The following is a 26,020-nucleotide window of genomic DNA, read 5'->3' on the forward strand; positions in this document are numbered from 1 at the left end:
AAGCTGAAGGTTTGTAGCCATGCTAATGCTCCCCAGAAGCATTTACTGATATAAAGTCTGAAGGATGTAAATGACATGGTGAGATGCTGAAGAGCTTCACTCATTCGTGTCCACGACATATACATATTAATAATAATAAGTTTGTATAGTGGTCAGGTATATGTATTTCACTTATACTAAGTTGGGGTATTAGTGCTTTAATGCAATATAATATTTGAAATTATGCACAATGGAAAGATTGTTTTATATCATATATTTGCAGATGTTTGCCGTAAAACATCAAACCAACTTGAATAAATGAAGTGGAGTTTGTTTCGAAAAATAAACCCCAGTTACATTTTTTAGTTTGTGGGGTGAGGTTGTCCAGTCAGTTGTTGACACATCTCAAATGGATTTGATTTCACATCAGTTGATATGTTGCGATTTTTGTCATTTCTCAGTTTTCCACATTTGCAAATACATATCTGTTACTTTCAACCTCATACATTTCTCTAAAATATTGCTTATCTGTAATGCTGGATTTAAACACACACACACACACACACACACACACACACACACACACACACACACACACACACACACACACACACACACACACACACACACACACACACACACACAGTTCAATTAATGTGAGTTTACATGGAATTCCAAAATACTCAAAATTTAGGAATACTCTAAACTTTTATCACTTGAATATCTTGTATGTACAAACCAGAGGCTGATCGAGAATTGTGTGTGTGTGTGTGTGGGGGGGGGGGGGGGGGGGGGTGTAGAGTGCCTTTATTAGAGAGTGACTCGTGGTGCCGTCTTGGGTTCAAAATAGCATTTGCTGTTAATGTGTCTTCATGTAAATCCAGCTATTTTATTTATTGCATTTGGATGCACAAATAGACACAGCAATGGCTTCAAGATGTACAGATTCCCTTCAGATCCAAACAGAAGAAAAATTTGGGAAAATAAAGTCAGCTGTGTGGGATGGAAAAGCTTTGAGAGGTTCAGTCCCATGTACAGTAAAACTCACCTAAACCGTCATTGTATAAACCAGATATTCGCAATCAACGGACAAAAAAGTCCCAAAGGTTTTGTATTGTTTTCCATGTAATAAACATCATATATAGCTGATTTTGTACAGCGGATTTTTCGCTCACATCCGATAAAATGTCGCGTCCGATCGCAATGTATTTCCATTAAACCCCTCGCACGTGGGACGGGAGACATTTACGTGATTAAAAGTGTGACTGTTTATTTTTTCACACCGTGCTCAGACTCGGAGCACGGTGTCTCTGAGTCTCTCTTGTTCAATCAAAGCACTCTAGGGAGGGGCATGTTCCCCCTCCCTAGAGTCCCTTTATTCTGGGAGTAGAGTTAACTGAGAACATGGGGTAAAATGTGCTGAACTACTGAATTAACCTTTTATGTTTTCAACATATCAGTTATCCAGATACAGCAACACGTCCAGGTACAGGTACTATCAAAATAAATATAAAAATAGTTAAGCTATCAAATTTACATGAATTTATAATTTATGATGATTTATTTAATGAATTTAAAGCTAACTACTTCTTGTTGCACTGACGTCCTTGCACCAGTACTTGTGAACACCAGCAGCAGCAGTTTTGCTGCTCTAACATGGCATTATAGGATGGGCCTCAGTGGAGCTGTACTCCAAAGACTTCAATAGCCCCACCCCAAAATTGAAATTTGCCACTTAAAATACTGTAATTTCAGCCTCAGCTTCTCACCACCATAGCACCCATCAGATATTGTGTATGTATTGTTCTACAATCAACTCAGTGACTTGATGCCACTCACATAATGCCAGATGTATTTATTTTGTCATTATTAGATTTCCTTTGTATGCTAGCATGATTAAAAATGGGTTATTATGTTATCAAACAACCCCCTCTAGGAACCAGAGGCTGGGGAAAATTAGAAACTGGAGGGCAACAGAATTACAATAAAACCATCAAAAGGAGAGCAGCCTGTATTCTCACTTTGCCATTAGTTGTTTTGCTATTGTTCTGTTTGTACACAGGCTTAACTGGGAAATAAGTATGTAAGTAAAACATAGCGATGGTGAAATCGGACATGCTTTTTATACTCTTTTAAATGTCCACACTCATAAATTAAGTAATAAATTAATACTAGTTTATTTTTTTTATTTATTTGTTATTCCTAATTTACCATAATGACTCAATAACAGTGCATCTCAGCTAATTTTCCCAAGCAGCTCTTGCAGCAAAGTGCTCTTCACATTCATAACAAGTCAGGATTTTTCAGTCAGTTCAAGTCACCTTGCAAACAGTGGACCTGACAGTCCGCTGACTGTCAGGTCCTGAGTCTGTGGGACAGTTTAAGTCCAGACTGAAAACTCATCTCTTCTCCCTGGCTTTCAACAGTGGCTAAGTGGTGTATGCTTTGCTCTGCTATTTTGCTCTGTATTTTTAGATTATTTATTTATTTATTTATTTTATTCTTTTCCTTTAATATTTTACACTTTTGTATTGCTATTATTGTGAAGCACTTTGGTCAGCTGAAGCTGTGTTTTAAATGTGCTATATAAATAAATTTGAAATTGAAAACAATTGGTGGTCATAATGACTTGACTTGGGACTTGCTGATTCATGGCTTGAGAGTGACTTGAAGGTGACACACACACACATATATACATATACATACATATATATACATATATATATACATATACATACATACATATACATATACATACATACATATACATACATACATATACATATACATACATACATATACATATATACATATACATATACGAGGTCTATTAGAAAAGAAACCGACCTTTTTATTTTTTTCAAAAGCTATATGGATTTGAATCCCGTGTGATTGCATCAGACAGCCTGGAACCCTCGTGTGCATGCGTGAGTTTTTTCACGCCTGTCGGTTGCGTCATTCGCCTGTGGGCAGGCTTTGAGTGAGCACTGGTCCACCCCACTCATCGGAATTCCTTTGTCTGACTTCTTCCTGAGAGACTGGCGCTTTGGTTGATCAAAATTTTTTCAGGAACTGTAAGGCACATCCAAGTGGACACCATTCGAGAAATTCAGACGGGTTTCGGTGAAAATTTTAAGGGCTGATGAGAGATTAAGGAGTGTTACTATCGCTTTAAGGACAGCCCACGGCGCCGGACGGCGCGCCGCGCCCCAAGCCGCCGTCGTCAGCCTGTTTCAAGCTGAAAACTTCCAAATTTAAGCCTCTGTTAAAGGGTTCAAGCTTGTCTGACGCAGTCACATGTGATTCAAATCCATATAGTTTTTGAAAAAATAAAAAGGTCGGTTTCTTTTCTAATAGACCTCGTATATATATATATATATATATATATATATATATATATATATATATATATATATATATATATATATATATATATAGTGATTCTGTTCTGGAATATTAAAATATAAAGTTTCTGGTTTCGTTTTCATTCCTAGCAAAATAACCAAAATTTGTGGTTTTCATTTTCATTCCACAAACCGGTTCAAACCTTGGTTGAAACTGCCCAACCACAGTGGTTAACCATAATTTGCACTCATGTCCTGCCTATCAGGGTTTGAGTTTTGTTTGGTTATCTGTTTTTATTTTTTCCTTTTGATCTGTTTGTTATTTTTCGTATTTCATTGGTATTTGTTTGTTTATTCTCTTTTTGAGTTTTTCTGCTTGGGCCTGTCTGTCTCTACTTCTCTTGTCTTTCTCTTGATTCTTGGTGATGGGTTTTTCCCTCTCTCTGGCCATGCCCTTGTTCTGGTGCTTTCCATGCACACCTCTTTCTGATTTGCTGATTATCACCTGGGGTTATATAAGCTCACTGGGTTTGTCCCTCACCAGTTTATTATGCTGTACCTGCATTCCATAGTCCTGCCTGCCTCCTTGTGTGTTCCGGACTTCCAGCCTGTTGCAACGACCACGGCCTTTTGTCTGATGAGTTTTGTACTGCTGCTTTTCTTTGACTGCCTACTCATGTACCGACCTCTGCAATCCACTTCAGTAAAGCCTCCTAAGAACCAGAGCTGTTTGTTCGAGCCATAGATTTGTGTCCAGCAATTCAAGACCATCCTGCCTGATACTGCCCCTGGAGTAATTATGATTTTTAAAGAATTTGTATTGTTAGTTCTATCGGTTGTGTGTAGTATGTGCGAGTTAACACACGCACGCACACACACACACACTTTTGCACATTCACTACAAATTGTATTGTCCTACCACTACATAATCATCAACCCACCAAGGGAAAACCAACCTGGAGCCGCCACTGTATCTGACGCCAGTGCAGTCTGAAAATGACGTTGGTGGTCTGTCTCCATGGCAGCAGGTCTGCCCGAGTTGGTGAGTAAGCAACAACAACGTCCAACTCTTATCATTTCTGATTTTCAAACAGCACAACGATTGTACAACTTACACAACAGGGAAAATATAAAAATATTTTTAAAAAACTTACTGACTTAAATTTTCTGTGCCCTGGTGAGCAGGCTGTAATGTAATTTGAATGGGAACTTCTTCACCTGGGTAAAATTAAAGATTCATCTTAAGCTGTATTTTCCAATCCTACCCTAAATATTGTGTTGATTTACAGTAAATATGCAGAGCTCTGTATATAGACCTCGTGAGTTTTAAAGGCTCCCACACAGATGCTGATAAATCTGCTCAAAACAAGGAGGCCTGCTCCTACTTTGCATTTCAATTTAACATTTCAGAGAACTGGCAGCACGTTGCCTCACTTAACTCTTGCTTTGTTACACCCACACGGCTTCTCGCCGCGCATGCTGACGTCTTTGGCTGTTCAAAAGGCTGCAAGTTGGCTGAGTGAGAAGTGAAGGATTTCCATAGCAGAACCCTCAGGTAGCTACACATGTCCTGCTCGTCTTCCCCCTTGTCTGCTCCCGTCCCACACCGCCTGCCCTTCTCTCTGTTTACACTGCTCTCGTTGCCCGTCTCGCAGCTAAATTGACCTCACCGCCGCATCTCTTTGTTTTATTTTCTTTAAATCTCCACGGTTCCTGAAAGCTTTATTGCTGTCTTCCATGTAAGGTTTGTTCCCAGAGGAGCACAGGCTTTGTAGCAGCCCTGTGTAAAATTGCTTTACTTGGACAAGGGTATTTAGGTGAAGCTAATTGAAATGGAAGCCGTACTGTTGCACCGAGCAACACGGAGGTGATCCTTACCGGCAACCTCTGACCCATGGGTGCTGCCTCAATTCCTTCTTACCGGGGTCGGTTCAGCCTCTGTCTGTGTGGGCAGGGATTTTCCACGCTCGATAGATGGAAGACGTGTCTGAGTGGTGTTCAGCTGCAGAAAACCTCTTACTTAAAAACTTGTCACACTGTAAGGAAGACTGTGAGAAAAAAGTGACAATGACTTTCTGAATAAGTGATGTTATACTAGTACACTGCTTAATATCACAACACAAAACAAACTATGTCTTTAAGGTTTTTTATTTTTTTAGTAATACTTACGACAGATATTCATAAGCATTAAATGTGGTATGAATTGTATTTTAAACATTAACATAGCAGATTTTGGCTGTTCCCTGTGTAAATACGTAGTTGCTAGTGGAATCCTGTGTAAAGAATGAAGCAGCACTCCCTCTGTGCTGTGAGCTTGTCCGTCCCATTTATGTTCTGGGTCTGGCCGCACATGCACGTTTAGTGCATGGGATTTAAGCATGAGTTTCCAAAAATCACATTAGAAGCTAAAAATGTCTTTGACCAAGACTATGGTTATGAGCAGATCCACAGAGTTGTACAAGATGGCCACAAGTCTGTAGTCCAATCGCTTCAGATATAAGTTGTGTTTTTTGTCTAAACTTAACATATTAATGTTTATTCTAATAATCCATTTACATTTTTTCCACAAATCTGATTGGTTAATTGTGTGAGATTTCAGACCGTATAAGGTGTAAGGTCGCAAAATATTTGACCATTTCACATTAATGTATTACTCTGCGCCCTGACTAGCCGCACATGCTGCTACGCTCAATAATGGCACTGTTAGCTGAGAGCGAGAGAAAGTCGCGTACCGACGACGATGTCAAAATGGTGAATTTAAGATACGATATGAAAGTATTGATGTGGATTCTAACACAGAATTACCATTTCATATTTGATGGATTTTCACATTTGATGGATTACTCCACACCCTGACCACTGTTGGAGCGATGCTGCCTCGACGATAAGCCTTGCCGACAGAATTACCTGCAGAAAAATAAACCGTGCAAATGATGGAATTGGATTAGAATGGGAATAACCCCCTTGTGTCTGATGATTTGTGGATGTTCATGCTGGTTATACAGTCGCAAATTAAGGTTTACCAGCAACGCGTTAGGGTTATTCGCTAATTGAAGTTCTGGCGGCGTGTGCTCAAAGGATTGAAAGCGCAAAATTACAATGAAGTCTATAGGAAAAATTGTATAGGTTAAAGCATGGCATTGTTAGAAGGAAGCGGTAGTGACTTCAAAAATGCCAAGCAGGGTTATCTGGTATAAGACCTTTTGCCAAAACTGTGTTGCAGCCGTATTAATAGTAAATGTTGCCCAGGAGGGGATATTACTCCATTTCGAGAACCTTACAGGCTGCTGTGGGGCACCACCAACGATGACCAATCTGTTGCTTATATCAGTAGATAGATACAGCCTATGCCCTGTGACAAGCAGCACATAGCGATTTAAACACAACCTTTAACGATAGATTAAGTTGTTACGAGATCTCTGCTGACATCTGTAACTGCTCAGAAAAACTTCAGCAAGATGTGCTAAATATTTTACACATTGTTGAAAATGTTACTGAATGTGAACACTGTCATTCCTGAATAGTGCTTAGAATACCAACAGACATAAAACTCCACAGTTGATTACGTTTTGAGCTGCACACATTAGTATAAAGGATGCAGTTGGCCTGATAATAGTGTAAACATGAACCGCTTACTGATCGGGGAGGGGGGGGGGGGGGGGGTTGAATAGAAGAGACACTTCAAATCACAAGATTTATTTCAAATGTGATTTTTTTTTTTTTTTTAAGTGAATCACGCTAAATATTTCTGCCGGACTCATACCTTTTTATTGCTTTCACTCTTTGGAATGAATCTTTTTTGTATGTGTGAAGAGAAATGTCTTCACATTTTTCAGTGGGCATGCTTTTTTTTCACAAATTTTTTAACTGTTTGCCTTGGATGGTTGCACTCGATTCCACTTCTCTGTGCACCACATCTAATGGGCAAACTTTTTTTCTCTAACTACTGTGTTAATGTCATTCATGTTTCTTAACAAAACATCTCACACAGGCCGACGAGACATGAGACATCATCACGTTCATCTGCTGTGGACGACGTGTGTAAAAGTTATCATCAGCATTAACACCACTCGTGATGATCATTTATCTCCGTGTCTCTGTCTGCTTGCAGCACTCAGAGCCCCTCCCACTTTTGCAAACACACATAAGAAGCAACATTCTCCAGCTGTTCTTTGATCACATTTTAATTTAATTTATTTATTTCAATTTGAAGAGGGCTAATTGTGAACGTTTTAGAGCTTTGGATCCTGGAGGTATTTGTTCAGATTGTCATTTCGAACTTAGTAAAGAATCCTGAATCGTGTGTCGTACATCGCCAAAGAAATGTGTTAAACTGTGTTAACATTATCGTGATAAAACGTGCTGCATACAGGAGATTAACACATTTGTGTGGAGGCTTTTGTGATATCAAAGGTATTCCAATCACCTGTGAATCAGACAATGTGCATTCAGTTATTGTTGAAACTTTGATTTATTGTTCTGCAGTTCTATGTATTGTGTTTTGTTTTGTTTGTTTGTCTGTTTGAAATGGCTGTGATTGACTGGCGGACCATCCAGAGTGTACACCACCCTTAATTGGAGTAAGCAGGCATAGCAAATGAATGAATGTTTAAAATGAACACCAAGTTAACTTATGGCAGCATAAAAAATATATACCGTATTTTCCGGAGTATAAGTCGCACTTTTTTACATGTTTTGGCTGGGGGTGCGACCTATACTCCGGTGCGACTTATAAATGAAAAATATACCTGTAGGATCTCAATTAATTTACTGTAATTAATTAATTAATTACTGTAACAAAACAATTTTACGTGACAGAATCGATCTATGTTTTAAAATGGCCACCGGAAAAGGAAATGCAATGCATCATGGACACTGTAGTATGGCGGCCGTCCTACAGGTCACGCTGGTCGTGATAACCAATCAGAGAACAGAACGTTGGACGCGTATTCCTCACCTCACCCACAGCGTGTGAAGCTGACGAACACGGTGCTTGCTGTTATTCCGGCATGGCGAACACAACAGCTTCAACCCTTGGATATCAGTGTGAGCAGAGTGTTTAAGTTGACGCTGAGAGCTGCGTGGGAGCACTGGGTGAGCGACAGCGGAGGATTAGTGTGTGCACTTGGAAGGAGCTGGTGTCGATGATTGTGAAAAGCGTTTGAAGCAGACGAATATGGTGTTTATTCCGGGACGGCTAACAAAACAGCTTCAACCCTTGGATATCAGTGTGAGCAGAGTTGACGCTGAGAGCTGAATGGCAGCACTAAGCGACGGCGGAGGATTAGCGTCTGCACTTGGAAGGAGCTGGATCGACACTGCTGGGTGGTCATGAGCTGTGCAGGTAGGTGCTGCATGGTTTGGCTCGCAATGTGGTCCGCAAAATACAAACATATCCGTAGGTAAAATGCAGCTCACGAGAGGGCACTCGAGGTTTGTGTGACTGTTCCTGCGACTTCTGACTACCATAGAAAAATAAAAATTACAACGTTACTGATAACAAGACAACAGAGAAGGCCTGAAAAAATGCCACCAAAAAGAAAATCATACTCTGCAGATTACAAGTTACGACTGGTGAAATATGCATCCGAAAACGGTAGCCGTCACAATATTATCATCTGAACTTTTCATGTTAACATACCTGTATGTCCATGGGACTTATACTCCAGTGCAACTTATTTATGGTTTATTTTTCTTTATAATGGATAAAGTGGCTGGTGCGACTTTACGGAAAATACGGTATATATTTTATTTTTCAGACCCCTCCCCTCCATTTTACAACACAGATGTAACAAAGAATTTAGGTTAAGGTTACTGGTTATAATTAAGGTGAGGAGTCAGTTTAGGTCAGGTTAGGGTTATGTTTTTGGTAAAGGTTACGTTAATCTTAGATCTTAAATTAAGGCTACACAGCAAAAATCACCAGTGTTAAATTAACACTGTCAGTGTTATTTAACACTGGTGATTTTGCTGTGTATGAGTCATGTTCAGGCTGGGGTTCTGTTAATGTTACTTTTAAGGTTTAGGTAAAGATATACTTCACTTAAGTGTAGAGTCAGGTCAAGGTTAGGTTTTTATTCAGGGTTAGGACAATCTTAGGTCTTAAATTAAGGCTAGGAGTCACTATAGTTAGATGTCAGGTTCAGGTCAGGTTAGGATTATCAGGGTTACATAATGTTAGGTCTTAAATTAAGGCTAGGAGTCTCTATAGTTAGACATCAGGTTCAGGTCAGGTTAGGATTATCAGGGTTACATAATGTTAGGTCTTAAATTAAGGCTAGGAGTCATGATAGTTAGACGTCAGGTTCAGGTCAGGTTAGGATTATCAGGGTTACATAATGTTAGGTCTTAAATTAAAACTAGGAGTCACCATAGTTAGATGTCAGGTTCAAGTCAGGTTAGGATCATCAGGGCTATGGTAATATTAGGTCTTAAATTAAGGCTAGAGGTCACTATAGTTAGATGTCAGGTTCAGGTCAGGTTAGGATTATCAGGGTTAGGGTAATCTTAGGTTTGTTCAGGTCAAGTTGGGGTTCTGTTAATGTTGCTTTTAAGGTGAGGGCTTAGGTTTAGGATAGGGTTGTGTATCGAGAACTGATTCTTTTTGGGTATTGTTAAGAAATTATTCGATCCACCGACATCAATAGCCTTTTTGCTTAACCATTCCCTTATCAGTGCTTCAGAGTAGCCATTGTTTTTGAAGGTGTCTGTCAGGAAAATTTCTCTACGTTGATTGCAGACTCTGCAGCAGGTCTGTAATCAACCGCTTCTGCAGCGCGACTCCACTTTGAAGCTTGAATCAATGAAGCAGTGCTTCGATCCGCTGCTTCGTTGGTTCTTTGATTCGCTGCTCTTCAGAAGCGGCAAGTCCACTTCTTAACCCCTCTCAAATCCATTAAAATATGTCAATCGCGAGTCACTTTTGTGCAGATTAAAGTAACTAACTGGGATGCTTGTCTTGTTGCAGTCAAGAAACGAGAATCATCCTCCATTCCGTTGGCACAGCTCCAAACGCTGTACGGCTGTTTGCCGACACAGAGTAGGAATTAATAACTTCAAAGTGAATCGCCGCTTTAAATAAAATTACACCTGTTTCCAAAAGTTGTACAACCCCAATACCAATGAAGTTGGGACATTGTGTAAAATGTAAATAAAAACAGACAATGTTGGTTTTCGGCCTTGCCGCTTACGTGTAGAAAGTTCTCCAGATTCTCTGAAGCTTCTGATTATATTATGGACTGTAGATGATGGAATCCCTAAATTCCTTGCAAATTGAATGTTGAGAAACATTGTTTTTAAAGTGTTGGAGTGTTTTTCATGCAGTTGTTCACAGAGTGGTGATCCTTGCCCCATCTTTGCTTATGAACGGCTGAGCCTTTTGGGGATGCTCCTTTTAAACCCAATCATGACACTCACTGTTTGCAATTAGGGCATTCATCAAATTTCCCAGTCTTTTTTTGCCCTGTCCCAACTTTTTTGAAATGTGTTGCAGGCATCCATTTCAAAATGAGCAAATATTTGCAAGTTTATCAGTTTGAACATTAAATTTCTTGTCTTTGTAGTGTATTCAGTTGAATATAGGTTGAAGAGGATTTGCAAATCATTGTGTTCTGTTTTTATTTACATTTTACACAACTTCCCAACTTCATTGGAATTGGGGTTGTAATACAGACAAACTACAATTGACTAAAATGTTTTTGTTTTTTGTTTTTTTCCAAAATGAGACGTCCTGCATTCTTTATGAATTACATCCTGACGTGCAGTGCAGCCAGTTGCAAGAGCTCAGCTCAGATGTATGGCGTGACGTTCATGCCAATAATGTCTGAAAGGAAAAGTTTTTGACATAAACTACAGATTTTGTTTATTTCTATCTATGTCCCGAGATCAAGGATCCACCATGTAGAGTTTATTTATCTCCAGAGTTTAAGGATCCAGTGACCAATTTCATATTAATTTACTTTGAGACTCAATAAAATGTTGTTGACATAGAAAACCTGTAAAGCCTACTTTTAGTACACATAAAATTCACAAGAGGTATCGATAAGGGAATCGATAAGGAATCGGATCGATAAGCGGAATCGATAGATAAAATCTTATCAATACCCATCCTTGTTAAGGATATACTTAGATTAACCTTAGGATTTCAACATTAATGTAAGGGTTAGGTTAAAGTTAAGATTACAGTCTTTGCAGTCTCTCCCATTAGTCAGACCTTTTGTTTGATGGGGAATTGTAAATGCAGAGTAGGTGGGTGTGTAGGATAGGACTTGGATATGTCAACTGTGGTTCAATTCCAGGGCTGTGCTTTAGCCTGCCTGTCTCACTTCATCTGCATGGTCCCAGCCCAACCAGCTGTAAATGGGTACTGGTCTTGGCTGGGAAAGTAATATGCGATGGACCGGTGTCGTAGAATCTCATCATAGAACCTCATCAAATTCACAGCCCCATGGGACTCAGAGCCTGTTAAGGACTTGCTTCTTATCCCCCGCTGGCTGAAGGGGGATTATGTTGTGGCAATTTCCTTCCGTCTGTTTGTCTGTCCGTTCGTTTGCCCCAAGTGTAAACGTGTTCTGAAATCAACTTCTCTCACACTTTTAGAAGGAACTTTGCGAAACTCGGTACAAGTCCTTGTTATCATCTAGTAATATGCCAGCCCAGTCTCACATTTTTTTTTTTCCGTGCTCCCGTAACTAAATTAGTCAAATTTTCGTGACGGAGTTTTTTTAAGTCACTATTCCTAACCCTACTCCCACCCCCAACCCTAACCATAATCTAATCTTACTTCTTCCCCTGACCCTAACCATAACCACCCCCCCCCCCCCCCGCTTCACTTTTAATTTCGTGCAGCCATCACGGTATGAATGAGAATGAATTTGTGCTGCCGTGATGAAAATGAGGCGCTTTTCATCACAATATCACGAACCAATAGATTAATGTATATTTTGTGCTGCTGAAGCACGACTTGCCGTGAGACCAGGTTGAATATGCATATTATCATATTGTTCAAGTTGGGCCCATTTTACCAGAGTGACGGCCCTTGATTCTGCACTCTCACATTTTTAGGAGGAATTTTGTGAAACTTGGTTCAAGTCCTTGTAATAGGTTGGCTATATGCATATTAGCCCTTGATTAACAAACCTAGACACTGCCAGTTTCATGAGTTGGTGTCTGCATTCTGAAATCAATTATCACACACCTTAAAATGTTATCAGAACGTAGCAAGCACTTGTACCAAAGCAGCATTTGGGGTATATTGTGCTCTCAGAGCACTCTTGTTATTAGTCACATGTATAGGTGACATGTTCAGCAGCCTTCAGTGGTCACATAGCCTTCTGGGGAAATAGAGTAAGGTTCTTCGGAAGCATCCTTCATTTGTTTCCCTAATATACACTCGTATTCTTCATTATTGTGTGAATGGTGCAATAACTTATTTGAAGATCAAAATTTCTTGAACTTTGAACTGGGCACCATGTTGACCTTTGGCTATCCAGCCAATGGTTAAAATCACTGTAGTGTACAATAAGAAAAACTGTGACAATGTGAAGACACACTGCTTTCCAAAAATTCAAGCAGTTGTGACCACACCCTTATCAGTGATGTCACAGTTGTCGCATTATGTGACATGATATCTAAAAGGTTTCCTTGCATGAAGGGCAGTTCAGCATCTTTACAACCTGTGGGGTTCAGTGTGCATTTGATCTTTTCAGGTGTTTGACTGAAAGCCCCGCACACACAAACACAACTCAGGGCTCATTTAATTACCCCAATTTCACTGTCCACTTAATAGCTGTTTGATGAAATTAGATTTTCTGAATTTCCTCTGAATTGGCCAATTTCACTGTTAAACCACTCCTACAGAGGGCCAGTAAAATGTGCATCCTGCAGGAATACTGCGCTGTAATTACACTGCCCTATTAGCATACGGAGGCTTGGAGTCACGCTGTACTCAGCTTCCAGCAGCACTTTGCCATATGGTGCGTCTGCACTTCTCGGCCAATATTTGGCAACTCTCCTGTAGAAGGTCAAATATCAAGTCAGATGAGTGTGCCAGAATTACGTCTATGCTAATTGCTTTCTGTCTTTCTGTGCTCCCCCATCCATTGCATCGTCTTCTGCTCTCCCTCTCATCCCTCCCTCACTCAAGTAACTAATCTGCTTTAGGATGATTCTGAGATGGAGATGGATTTGGTTTTCCTTCGCTGCCCCTCAGCCTAATCCTACCCCAAGTGACCACCCCTCCTTCACCAGCGCGGCTCTTAGGCGTACCATCACAGCCCTCCACCTCCACCCCCTGCCCGGTCAGCAAAACAACTCCCAAATTCCTCATTACCTACAAACATCTGCAACACACTTTGCTTGATTTACTGTGCATCTGAACAGGATTCACAGTGCTTCACGTTTTCCATATTTTGTTATGTTACAGCCTTATTCCAAAAGGGATTAAATATTTTTTTTACTCAGAATTCTACACACAATACCCCATAATGACAATGTGAAAAAGTTTTTTTTTTTTTTTTGGGAAAAAAGAATAATAAATCACATGTACTTAAGTATTCACAGCCTTTGCCATTAAGCTCAAAATTGGGCTCAGGTGCATCCTGTTTCCACTGATCATCCTTGCGATGTTCCTACAGCTTAATTGGAGTCCACCTGGAGTAAATTCAGTTGATTGGCCATGATTTGGAAAGACACACACCTGTCTACATATCAGGTCCTACAGTTGACAGCGCATGTCAGAGCACAAACCAAGCATGAAGTCAAAGGAATTATCTGTAGACCTCCGAGACAGGATTGTCTCGAAACACAAATGTGGGCAAGGGTACAGAAACATTTCTGCTTGCTTTGAAGGTCCCAATGAGCACAGTGGCCTCCATCATCCATAAATGGAAGAGGTTTGGATCCATCAGGTCTCTTCTTAGAGCTGACCACCTGTCTAAACTGAGCAATCAGGGAGAAGGGCCTTAGTCAGGGAAGTGACCAAGAACTCGATAGTCACTCTGTCAGAGATACAGCATTCCTCTGTGGAGAGAGGAGAACCTTCCAGAAGGACAACCATCTTTACAGCAATCCACCAATCAGGCCTGTATGGTAGATTGGCCAGACGGAAGCCACTCCTTAGTAAAAGGCAGATGGCAGCCCACCTGGAGTTTTCCAAAAGGCACCCAATGGAGTCTCAAAAAATGCAAAACAAAATTATCTGGTCTGATGAGACAAAGACTGAACTCTTTGGTGTGAATGCCAGGCGTTTGGAGGAAACCAGGCACCATCCCTACAGTGAGGCATGGTGGTGGCAGCTTCATGCTGTGGGGATATTTTTCAGCGGCAGGAACTGGGAGACTAGTCAGGATTGAGGGAAAGACGAATGTAGCAACGTACAGAGACATCCTGGATGAAAACCTGCTCCAGAGCGCTCTCGATCTCATACAGGGGTGACGGTTCATCTTTCAGCAGGACAATGACCCTAAACACACAGTCAAGATATCCAAGTTTCTTTGTTTTTTTTTATTGTTACTAAATTTGCACAAAATCCAAAAAAAATCTTTTTTCATGTTGCCATTATGGGGTCCTGAGAGTAGAATTTTGAGGAAATAAATGACACATTTGCACACAAAGTGTTCAGCTCTTTTCCTGCAGTTATCCATGTGAATAGAAATTCCTCCAATGTTCCCAGTAATAGCAAAATAAAACAATAAGTAATAAAGTTTACAGTGCACTCACTAATTTGCATAATGATGTCTTTGCTGGATCTAGTGTCCTGTCTTCCATGTCCAGTATATAATCCATCTATTTTCTACACCCGTGTACTTCAATTAAGGGTCACATTTGCTCCAAGATCTACATACAGCAATTGCTGGAACAGTCTTTTCTCTGTGACACAGTGATATGCATCATTTGATTTGATTAATTCGGCAATGACACCCTTAGTCTCTTCAGCTGTTCCTTTATTTTTACACTTGAGGTCTCCACAGCAGATCCAAGGTGGATTTGGCACAGATACATCCTTCTCCGTCCTCCTGCTTATGGCTCTGATAGACACATAACGGCACATTTCCAAGGCATTTAGCAGAAAGATTTTCTGGATTTAAAGACACATATGTGCACTGTTGGAGCTGGATATGAGCAGTGTGTGCCTTTAATGAAAGCATGGCATCATATTTCTTCCCTGTTTGTGCATCTCTCATATTGAACACCACCACCACATGTCCTCATAGAGACAGAGAAGAGAGAGCAGGAGAAGAAGAGGGGGGGGGGGACAGAGACAGCCCTCCAGATAAAAAAAGATTGAAAGTGACAGTGCTGTGTACTCCTGCAAAACTATGCACCTCAATAAAAAAAAACAAAAAAAACCTTAATGCATAAGTCCAGATGTCCTGATGTCCTGCAACTGTGGCCAGGCTGGCAGCAGCAACTGTTCCTCTCCAATCATCTCTGCTATTGTAGCATGCTCCCCCTGCAGCTTATACATGTGGCACAACACCCCCCATCCACCACTCTTCCCACAGTTCTCTCATGAATCTGTCATGTTAGGAGCTAGGGGTTAACAAGCACATTCAGAGGGTCATACAACAGCAGTGATGCCTCTGGGAGCATACTGGGAAGAGCCTTGTTGCCTCTGCAACTTTGAAATGTTCAGAATCCAGGCACAACACTGGCGATGCCCTGCAAGTGAAGCAGGGGAAGAGCGCCAACCATGTGAACATCATGTGGAATCAAGCAATTGCCCTCACAATTGCCATTCGCAGGCTGTCATAGAGAGATAGGGCCATTCTAGAAATGCTGGGGACTCACTGACTATTAATTCTCTCCTTGCCCTGCTAAATGCATGGAATAAACTACAGAAATTCAACTAAGTTTATTCTTTTGTGTTTTAAGGGAATAGGGCAGCGCAGTCTTGTTTGAACCCCTGTGTGATAACACGGGATTTGACCACTTCTGGGGACAGCCTCCCATTGCACAATACTATCACAGCAGAATTTCACACAGATAAATGGTGTACTGTTTTGTTTTCGGCTGCAGTTGCAAAAAGTGGAGGTTTTTTTTTGGTTCCCAGTTGAGAAGGGAAGACAAGGCAAATGGGAAAGGTTGTGTCAGTAAGTTTTACCTTACACAGCTAACCAGAGAAGCTGTGGTCTCTTGCCTGCACAACTGCCTCAACATGTTTGAGCTCTGGGTCATAAACACAACGCAACACATGTCCACTTTTCTTTGCATTTTTACTTTGTCTGGCATGTAATTCGCCCAAAAAGTCAAAGAGGGCTATTCCCGGATGTAGGATTATTTTGTGTCATCTGCATCATATTTAAACCCTTTAGTGCCCACCCTCAAATGAGACTACGCTGCCCAATAAAATAATGATGTATACATCTGTGGTTTGTTATATATTTTGGTAACACTTTTTTTTTTTGCACGCTATTAATGATCAACTTTCTTAAATGGTTTACAGAGAATTAAAAAATCATTTGTAAATGTTTTATAAAGACATTACATATTTTGTTATTAATAATTATTAAGCCATCTATTTATGTTCTTACCAGTGAGTAGCTAATAAAAAAGAATGCTTTGTAAATGTTTTACAAGTAGTTACTTAAGTATTTACTTACACTTCATAAATACTTTACTAATGCTTTATAGCATGCAGATAATATAAAGTGTTACCTATATTTTATATCATGAAATGCAGTGTGATTGGCAGCGTTGTGATGCAAGCCATTAGCAGTCATTTAAATCCAGCCAGTTCCAGAGTTGGGTCGGGAAGGACATCTGGCATTATAGTTATGCCAATTTATACAATACAAGCAAAACCCAGTGAAGCATGCTTTTATTGATTTTTGCAAAATGTTTAATTTGGTTGATTGGGCTACTCTGACATATTTTGACAATTTGCAGGATCCCAAATAAGGTGCTGGACACCATATCCAGCCTATACTTGGGTATCATAGGTGATTTTCAAACTGGGGGCAGAGGTGACGACTTCTATAAATTCTGGCATTCATCAGTGATGCATTCTGGATCCTACTTTGTGCTTCCATGGACTGGGTATTTATCAGTGCTCAGTTTGATCTCCAGGGAAATTTATCACAGTCCACCATTATTTTGTCCCTTGTCTGTTTGAAACGGAAATGGTTGTAGAGTATTATATCAGTGTACGAGCTAGATTATGCCCTGTACTGAATAAAACCAGTAAGACATCAGCTCCACCTCATCTACAACCCCTGGCAAAAATTATGGAATCACCGGCCTCAGAGGATGTTCATTCAGTTGTTTAATTTTGTGGAAAAAAGCAGATCACAGACATGACACAAAACTAAAGTCATTTCAAATGGCAACTTTCTGGCTTTAACAAACACTATAAGAAATCAAGAAAAAAATTTGTGGCTGTCAGTAACGGTTACTTTTTTAGACCAAGCAGAGGGAAAAAAATATGGACTCAATTCTGAGGAATAAATTATGGAATCACCCTATAAATTTTCATCCCCAAAGCTAACACCTGCATCAAATCAGATCTGCTCGTTAGTCTGCATCTAAAAAGGAGTAAATCACACCTTGGAGAGGTGTTGCACCAAGTGGACTGACATGAATCATGGCTCCAACACGAGAGATGTCAATTGAAACAAAGGAGAGGATTATCAAACTCTTAAAAGAGGGTAAATCATCACGCAATGTTGCAAAAGATGTTAGTTGTTCACAGTCAGCTGTGTCTAAACTCTGGACCAAATACAAACAACATGGGAAGGTTGTTAAAGGCAAACATACTGGTAGACCAAGGAAGACATCAAAGCGTCAAGACAGAAAACTTAAAGCAATATTTCTCAAAAATCAAAAATGCACAACAAAAGAAATGAGGAATGAATGGGAGGAAACTGGAGTCAACGTCTGTGACCGAACTGTAAGAAACCGCCTAAAGGAATGGGATTTACATACAGAAAAGCTAAACGAAAGCCATTCAGTGATGAATCTCGAATCTGCATTGGGCAAGGTGATGATGCTGGAACTTTTGTTTGGTGCCGTTCCAAAGAGATTTATAAAGATGACTGCCTGAAGAAAACATGTCAATTTCTACAGTCATTGATGATATGGGGCTGCATGTCAGGTAAAGGCACTGGGGAGATGGCTGTCATTACATCATCAATAAATGCACAAGTTTACGTTGATATTTTGGACACTTTTCTTATCCCATCAATTGAAAGGATGATTGGGGATGATGAAATCATTTTTCAAGATGATAATGCATCTTGCCATAAAGCAAAATCTGTGAAAACATTCCTTGCAAAAAGATACATAGGGTCAATGTCATGGCCTGCAAATAGTCTGGATCTTAATCCAATTGAAAATCTTTGGTGGAAGTTAAAGAAAATGGTCCATGACAAGGCTCCAACCTGCAAAGCTGATCTGGCAACAGCAATCAGAGAAAGTTGGAGCCAGATTGATGAAGAGTACTGTTTGTCACTCATTAAGTCCATGCCTCAGAGACTGCAAGCTGTTATAAAGCCAGAGGTGGTGCAACAAAATACTAGTGATGTGTTGGAGCGTTCTTTTGTTTTTCATGATTCCATCATTTTTTCCTCAGAATTGAGTGATTCCATATTTTTTTTCCCTCTGCTTGGTCTAAAAAAGTAACCGTTACTGACTGCCACAATTTTTTTTTTCCTGATTTCTTATAGTGTTTCTTAAAGCCAGAAAGCTGCCATTTGAAATGACTTTAGTTTTGTGTCATGTCTGTGATCTGCTTTTTTTCTACAAAATTAAACAACTGAATGAACATCCTCCAAGGCCGGTGATTCCATAATTATTGCCAGGGGTTGTATAAACAAATGAATTTTTCGTTGTACATTGATTCTCTACTTTATCAGATCATAAAAATAAATCTTGTGATATTATATTGACAAAAAACACACAGTAGATCCAGGATATGTCATCGATATCATGTATTGGATTTGGCAATGGAACATCTTTAGTGCCCCCAACAGAACATACATGTGGAACAGGGACATCCAGGCTTCCTTTCCTGACCTGCTGCTATCTCTACATGGCCATGGCTAATCTATAAATCAAAATCAAATCAATTTTATTTATATAGCACCAAATCACAACAAACAGTTGCCCCAAGGTGCTTTATATTGCAAGGCAAAGCCATACAATAATTACGGAAAAACCTCAACGGTCAAAACGACCCCCTGTGACCAAGCACTTGGCGACAGTGGGAAGGAAAAACTCCCTTTTAACAGGAAGAAACCTCCAGCAGAACCAGGCTCAGGGAGGGGCAGTCTTCTGCTGGGACTTGTTGGGGCTGAGGGAGAGAATCAGGAAAAAGGCATGCTGTGGAGGGGAGCAGAGATCAATCACTAATGATTAAATGCAGAGTGGTGCATATAGAGCAAAAAGAGAAAGAAACACACAGTGCATCATGGAACCCCCCAGCAGTCTAAGTCTATAGCAGCATAACTAAGGGATGGTTCAGGGTCACCTGATCCAGCCCTAACTATAGGCTTTAGCAAAAAGGAAAGTTTTAAGCCTAATCTTAAAAGTAGAGAGGGTGTCTCCCTGATCCGAATTGGGAGTTGGTTCCAGAGGAGAGGAGCCTGAAAGCTGAAGGCTCTGCCTCCCATTCTACTACTAAAAACCCTAGGAACTACAAGTAAGCCTGCAGTCTGAGAGCGAAGCGCTCTATTGGGGTGATATGGTACTATGAGGTCCCTAAGATAAGATGGGACCTGATTATTCAAAACCTTATAAGTAAGAAGAAGAATTTTAAATTATATTCTAGAATTAACAGGAAGCCAATGAAGAGAAGCCAATATGGGTGAAATATGCTCTCTCCTTCTAGTCCCTGTCAGTACTCTAGCTGCAGCATTTTGAATTAACTGAAGGCTTTTCAGGGAACTTTTAGGACAACCTGATAATAATGAATTACAGCAGTCCAGCCTAGAGGAAATAAATGCATGAATTAGTTTTTCAGCATCACTCTGAGACAAGACCTTTCTAATTTTAGAGATATTGCGCAAATGCAAAAAAGCAGTCCTACATATTTGTTTAATATGCGCATTGAATGACATATCCTGACCAAAAATGACTCCAAGATTTCTCACAGTATTACTAGAGGTCAGGGTAATGCCATCCAGAGTAGGGATCTGGTTAGACACCATGTTTCTAAGATTTGTGGGGCCAAGTACAATTAACTATAAGTGTAATTCAATTTGATTACTTCTACAAAACACATTTTTCTGGTTCAGTTTATGTGTTGGTCTGTCTATCTGTCTGTCTGAAAACGTTAAGGATGAGTTTCATTGAAATTTGGTGTAGATATATACTGTGCCTTGCAAAAGTATTCAGCCCCCTGGTATTTCACACAGTTTAATTTGTTTATGCCATTTCAAATACAAAAAGTAAATCAGCTTCTCAATATAAAAATATGGTATAATACCTGTAAATAATCAGTTTTATTGCCAGTTTTCTTCAAATAAGTCAGGGGATGGATACATGAAGATTTTCAACTCACTGAATATGTTTCGGACTTTATTTATATCAGTTATGAAGAAATACAAACAGTTTGGCACTCCATGATGAATCTGTATGGAGTAGACAGTTCTCAAAAAGTGACTGTGCAAGAATGAAAAGAGTGAGGAAAGCCAGTAAGACTCCCAGAGAACCCAAAGAAGATATAGGCTTCTGTGGCTGTGATTGGAGGAATTGTGCATAGTGCATGTTTTGCATTTTGTATGCCCACTTATACAACTTCATGATAGATGAGGATTTCCATTCACCAAAACATCAAATAGGCTTGCATCTCAGATGTACCTTCTGGCAAACTGTAGCTGAACTTTAAGGTCTTCTTTTTCAGAAAATCCTCCTTTGTACCAGATTTGTTCAACTTTGACTGTATACAGTATTTGCCTGATGTTTGGGAATAATAATAATAATAATAATATAATAATAATAATAACCTGCATGGGGGTAATGTCAGCTTTCAGATGTTTTCAATAAGAGTATTCCCTATTCACCAGCTTGTGTAATTATGTGGTAGCGGTGTTTCTGATCCTGATGATAGTGGTTCTAATCCAACCTTAAACTGGAAGAGGGAACATTGGCTGCAGAAATTGGAGTACTCATGCGTCGCTGACTAGACGGGTCATCCGTCCATGATGGTGGCCTTGGAGACATTCCATTTATAAACGCCATTGGGTGGCTAGAATATTGGCTACAAGCAAGATGAGATTACAACCCCCATCCACCAACCTGAGTAATAGGGCAGGTGATGGATTGCTGCACCTTGCAGGTTTGATCTTGGCAACGCCCCAATATTCTTGCAGAATAAAGTGACAGGCAATATATAACACATCAGTTAAGGCTGACTGCACTGCTAAAACCTTCTACCCCTTTTGGTACACCTGGAGATAAGCCTGAATGTTTGGCCTACTCTCAAAGCATTTTTTGCTTGATTTGTATGAAATAGGCTTTCTTCCTGGTTGCTGTCTACCCCAAAACAGTTTACAGAATAAATAATCTGCCATCTCCCTGCATGCTTTATACAGAAATGATCACAGGCCAGTGTTCCGACTGTAATTCTGAGCTGTTGGATTTATTTGGTCACTTGCAGTTCAAGGTTGTTCTAAACAGAATAAATCAGCTGAACTGCATGGACGTGCAAATTTTAGTTGCAGTCATGACAATCCCCAAAAAGTGTTTGGAATTGTGGATTTGCATAATGTTTAATAACTTATTATTTAACCAATTAATATTTATTTTGAACGTTATTCTAAAGCTCTGCCTGTCACAGTTTGGTTATGAATGAGAGTTAAAATCATTTCCATGAGACATCTGTGAGAAGACAATCCGGATCAAGGCTTGAAGTAAGTAACTTTTGAAGAAAGGACTTTTATTTTATTTTATTTATTTATTTACCTTGAGTGGCTTTCTGGAGGTTAATCCTCTTATTTCACAAACAGGAAATTCACAGTTTAAGATTGCCCATGCCGCATTCCCCTTGCGCATCTGTAGTTGCGTCAAGAACGACAGCCAATGTAAAACCTGTGCCAAATCAACATTCAAATTCACATCAGATCCCCAAGCAAAACAGAAGAGGCCAAAAGAAATTACTTTTGAGTATTTTTTCATCTCAAGGCAAGATAGGGGATGGTTCATGAAACTGGGTAGTATGGTATTATGGTATAAGTAGTGTTGTAGAACAATGTACAGGGTGGGCCAATAAAATGTTACCAATTTTTTAATTTGTACAATTTCCAAAATAACAGATTTCTTTTTCATTTTCAGGAATTGATATTCCTGAAAATGAAAAAGAAATTTGGAGAATCCCTCTTGAGATGTGTGCCAATCTCATCACAAACTTCAACGTGCGTGTTGCAGTTGTAATCAGTGTTGCCACAGTTACTTTGAAAAAGTAATCCAATTACTGATTACTGATTACTCCTTGAAAAAGTAACTTAGTTACTTTACTGATTACTCAATTGTAAAAGTAACTAAGTTAGATTACTAGTTACTTTTTTAGTTAATTTCCCCAGCTGCCGACAACAACCCACCTCAACATGACAATGATACCTGTTTTGCCAAAACTTACTTTATAGTCACCCTTTCTTAACTTCAATGAAAATAAATACTTGTTTTATAAAAACCTCTTTCTTGACCTCATATTTAACTATTGACAGCACTGTAACAGTAAAACTTGTAGTTTCGAACCTACATTGTTTATAAATGTAACTATTAAATTCATTCTAGCATTTTTCTAACATTTAAATTCTCTCTAAATATTTTACTTGTCGAAATTAATATTATTTTAAGTAGCATTAGTAGTTGTAGTAAAAAAAAAAGGCTTCAAAACTGGACCTTTAATCCAGGGGTGTTGTGGGGAAGGGGGGCACATCCCTCCCCCACGCCCCCATTCCATCTGGATTCGCCCCTGCTTTGGCCTTTGAGCACAAAGAATGGATAACATTTATTTATGCAGAAAACATGACCAAATTTACAGGTAAGAAAGTTTTATTGCGTTTTCACATCATGTGGTCCTCAGAAAGAGAGTTTAGGTGCATTTGAGTGGAAAATAGTGTTAGTTGTTGACGCGTCACGATACGGAGCGGCTCAGCTCAGAATTCTAAATAAAGGAGGGAAGAAAGTATAAAAATGTCTTGGTAAAGCTCAGTGCAGGTGTGCTGATCACCGCGCTTTAAGAGGTGAGGACGAGTCGAGCAGCTGCAAAAAACCGTGGATGAAAAGCTCACAGCTCGTTGAAAGTGGTCAGTTCAGTCGAACCCCGACCCAAAGCCCACGGACCAAGTTTAATGCTGCTATCGACCCACAATGAAAAATAATAGTGACGCACAGTGACATGGAGAAGTAACTTTAATCTGATTACTGATTTGGAAAGATTAACGCGTTAGATTACTCGTTACTAAAAAAAGTGGTCAGATTAGAGTAACGCGTTACTAAGTAACGCGTTACCGGCATCACTGGTTGTAATCCAGAGAAGAGGAGCATGGATTGAACATGTCATCAATTATTGAACTGTGCGGAAAAAAAGAAACAAAGTGGGAAACCTTTGGTATCAAATGTTAATATGATGCTTCTGTTACAAGTCTGTAAATAAAATTTTCGAATATGTTCTCATTTCAAAAACCTGTGTACGATCCAAAAGTGGCAACATTTTATTGTAAGCAATCTGGAATGTTTTGGAACATATTTATAAAATTCATGACATCTGGATAAATTGTGATTAAAAAAAGAAGTGAATAATTGACTTTAATTTTGCATATAAGTGATAATCTTGTGTAAAAGTAGCTGAAATTGAACATTCGGTACAGAATGCATTAATTGGGACCTACCGTTCTAAGCAGAAGCCCACTTCTGTTCCTCCACCGCAACATGAAACCCATAGCATGCCATGCTCTTCAACAGAAGACAGTTTTGAGATGTTTTGATGAGATTTGTGGAAAAGTGTGGGGAAAATGTGGGAAGAGGAAGTTGTGTTTTGTGCAAAACACAACAAAGTCTATCAGTTTGAACATTAAATATCTTGTCTTTGTGGTGTATTCAATTGAATATAGGTTGAAGAGGATTTGCAAATCATTGTATTCTGTTTTTATTTACATTTTACACAACGTCCAAACTTAATTGAAATTGGGGTTGTATATATGAGAGAGAGGGCAAGTCTGCAGTTTGCTTAAAAAATCCACTTGTAATTATGGTCAATTAGAAGTTTTGTTACATTGTGTATGTGTGTGCATATGTGGGGGTGGGGGAGGCTCTGAGACAAGTCTAGCTGGGACAGCAGGGCTGAGGGTTACCGCCAGACACATCTCAGGAGAAACCGGGGCACATTTGCAATCACCCTGAGTTCAAAAGGGTAATTTATTCACAGTCTGTGGTTAACGTAGTGCTGCTCAAAATGCCAGTGGGATTGTGTCGGGAAGCACAGACACATTATTTTCTTTTCTTTCTCTTCTCTCGCCTTCCTGTTTTATTTTCCTCTGCAGCTTTTGGCTTGCCGTCCCCGCCACCGCCTGTTGTTGTTTCTGCGAGCCCTGTGTGGCGTCTTTTAACACTCGCCGGCGAGCATATTTCACTTTTACACTCATCCGCATTGACGTCCCAGCGCTGATTGAATTTTGAGGCGCTGTGGCGTCTGCCATTATCATCCTCATCGTCTTGAGTGGTTTATCTCTGGCCTCGGCTCGGTGTGACGCCAAGGCTGCAGCGGTGGGGGTTGAGGTCTGCTCGTGCTTTTTTATTATTATTATTTGTGCGGTTATACCGGCTTCAATCTGGATGCTGAAGATTGCGGCTGGAAGTTTATGCGTGTGCATGCATGTGTTGCAGTAATTATTTTGTCCTAACGAGCAGAGGTTAGAGCAGCCTCAGTTTGATAATGATTCTCAGTCCGGTTCCAGCCAGTGTTGGCTTTTTCTCCACCTCATCGCGCTTGGCTGAGGATGTGGCTCCAGTGAGAACCGCACCTGCCAGGTTCAGTTAGGATCACTGGGTCTCGCCACAATCTGTGGAGAAAAATTCCACCCAATTGGTTTTACCACGTCGTGATCGCGACAATCCGCCCTCAGACATGTGCAGAACACACCACCTCTGCAGTGGTCTTCTGGGGTTAATATGAAGTCTTGTGAAACGTTCTCCTTCTTCTTCAGACGGTTCAATACTGAGCCGTGTGCATTCTTTGGCAGAGCGGGAAATTGCCTTTCCCCCTGTGTGTCGTAGCCAGGTTGTTATGTATGCTCTGCTGCAGAGGCGGCGGTGTTGACATGAGCCTGAGCTGCTGCCACGCTGTCTTGATTTGAGGTGAAACCTTAGTCTAGCTCTTGCATCCCTGGTGTAACGCCATCAACCCCGCTACCTTTTACACCCTCCTGTTCACCCGCGCACATTCTCCCTCGCTCTCTTTGTTGTTGATGTTATCTTATGCCTTTTCCCTGGTGCTCTCCCTGGCGGTTGATGGAATGATTTTTGAAGGCGCGTGCAGGTAGGGCGCAGACAATGTGGAGCTGTGCTAATTGAGCCTTCTTTGTGCCTGGTCACTGCAGTGTGCCGAGGCGGGAGGCCCACGACTGAATCCAAGCAGCACTCAAGAGCCCCGCTGGATCGATAACACGGCAACTTAACAAAACAGAGACATGCCGAGTGGCCAGATCAGGGTCATTATTGTCTCTGCCGAGCCACGCTTCCACCTGGGACTGATCAAT

At 40.3% G+C, this 26,020-nt stretch overlaps 1 protein-coding gene across 1 annotated transcript in view; it reads left to right on the forward strand.

The window, feature by feature from the left end:
• cxxc4 (CXXC finger 4) overlaps positions 1–26,020 on the forward strand; it is a 102,782-nt gene that overhangs the window by 68,107 nt on the left and 8,655 nt on the right. The gene's annotated exons all lie outside the window — the stretch shown is intronic.

Source organism: Thalassophryne amazonica, chromosome 15 (genome assembly GCF_902500255.1).
Source record: "Thalassophryne amazonica chromosome 15, fThaAma1.1, whole genome shotgun sequence".
Lineage (NCBI taxonomy): Eukaryota > Metazoa > Chordata > Actinopteri > Batrachoidiformes > Batrachoididae > Thalassophryne > Thalassophryne amazonica.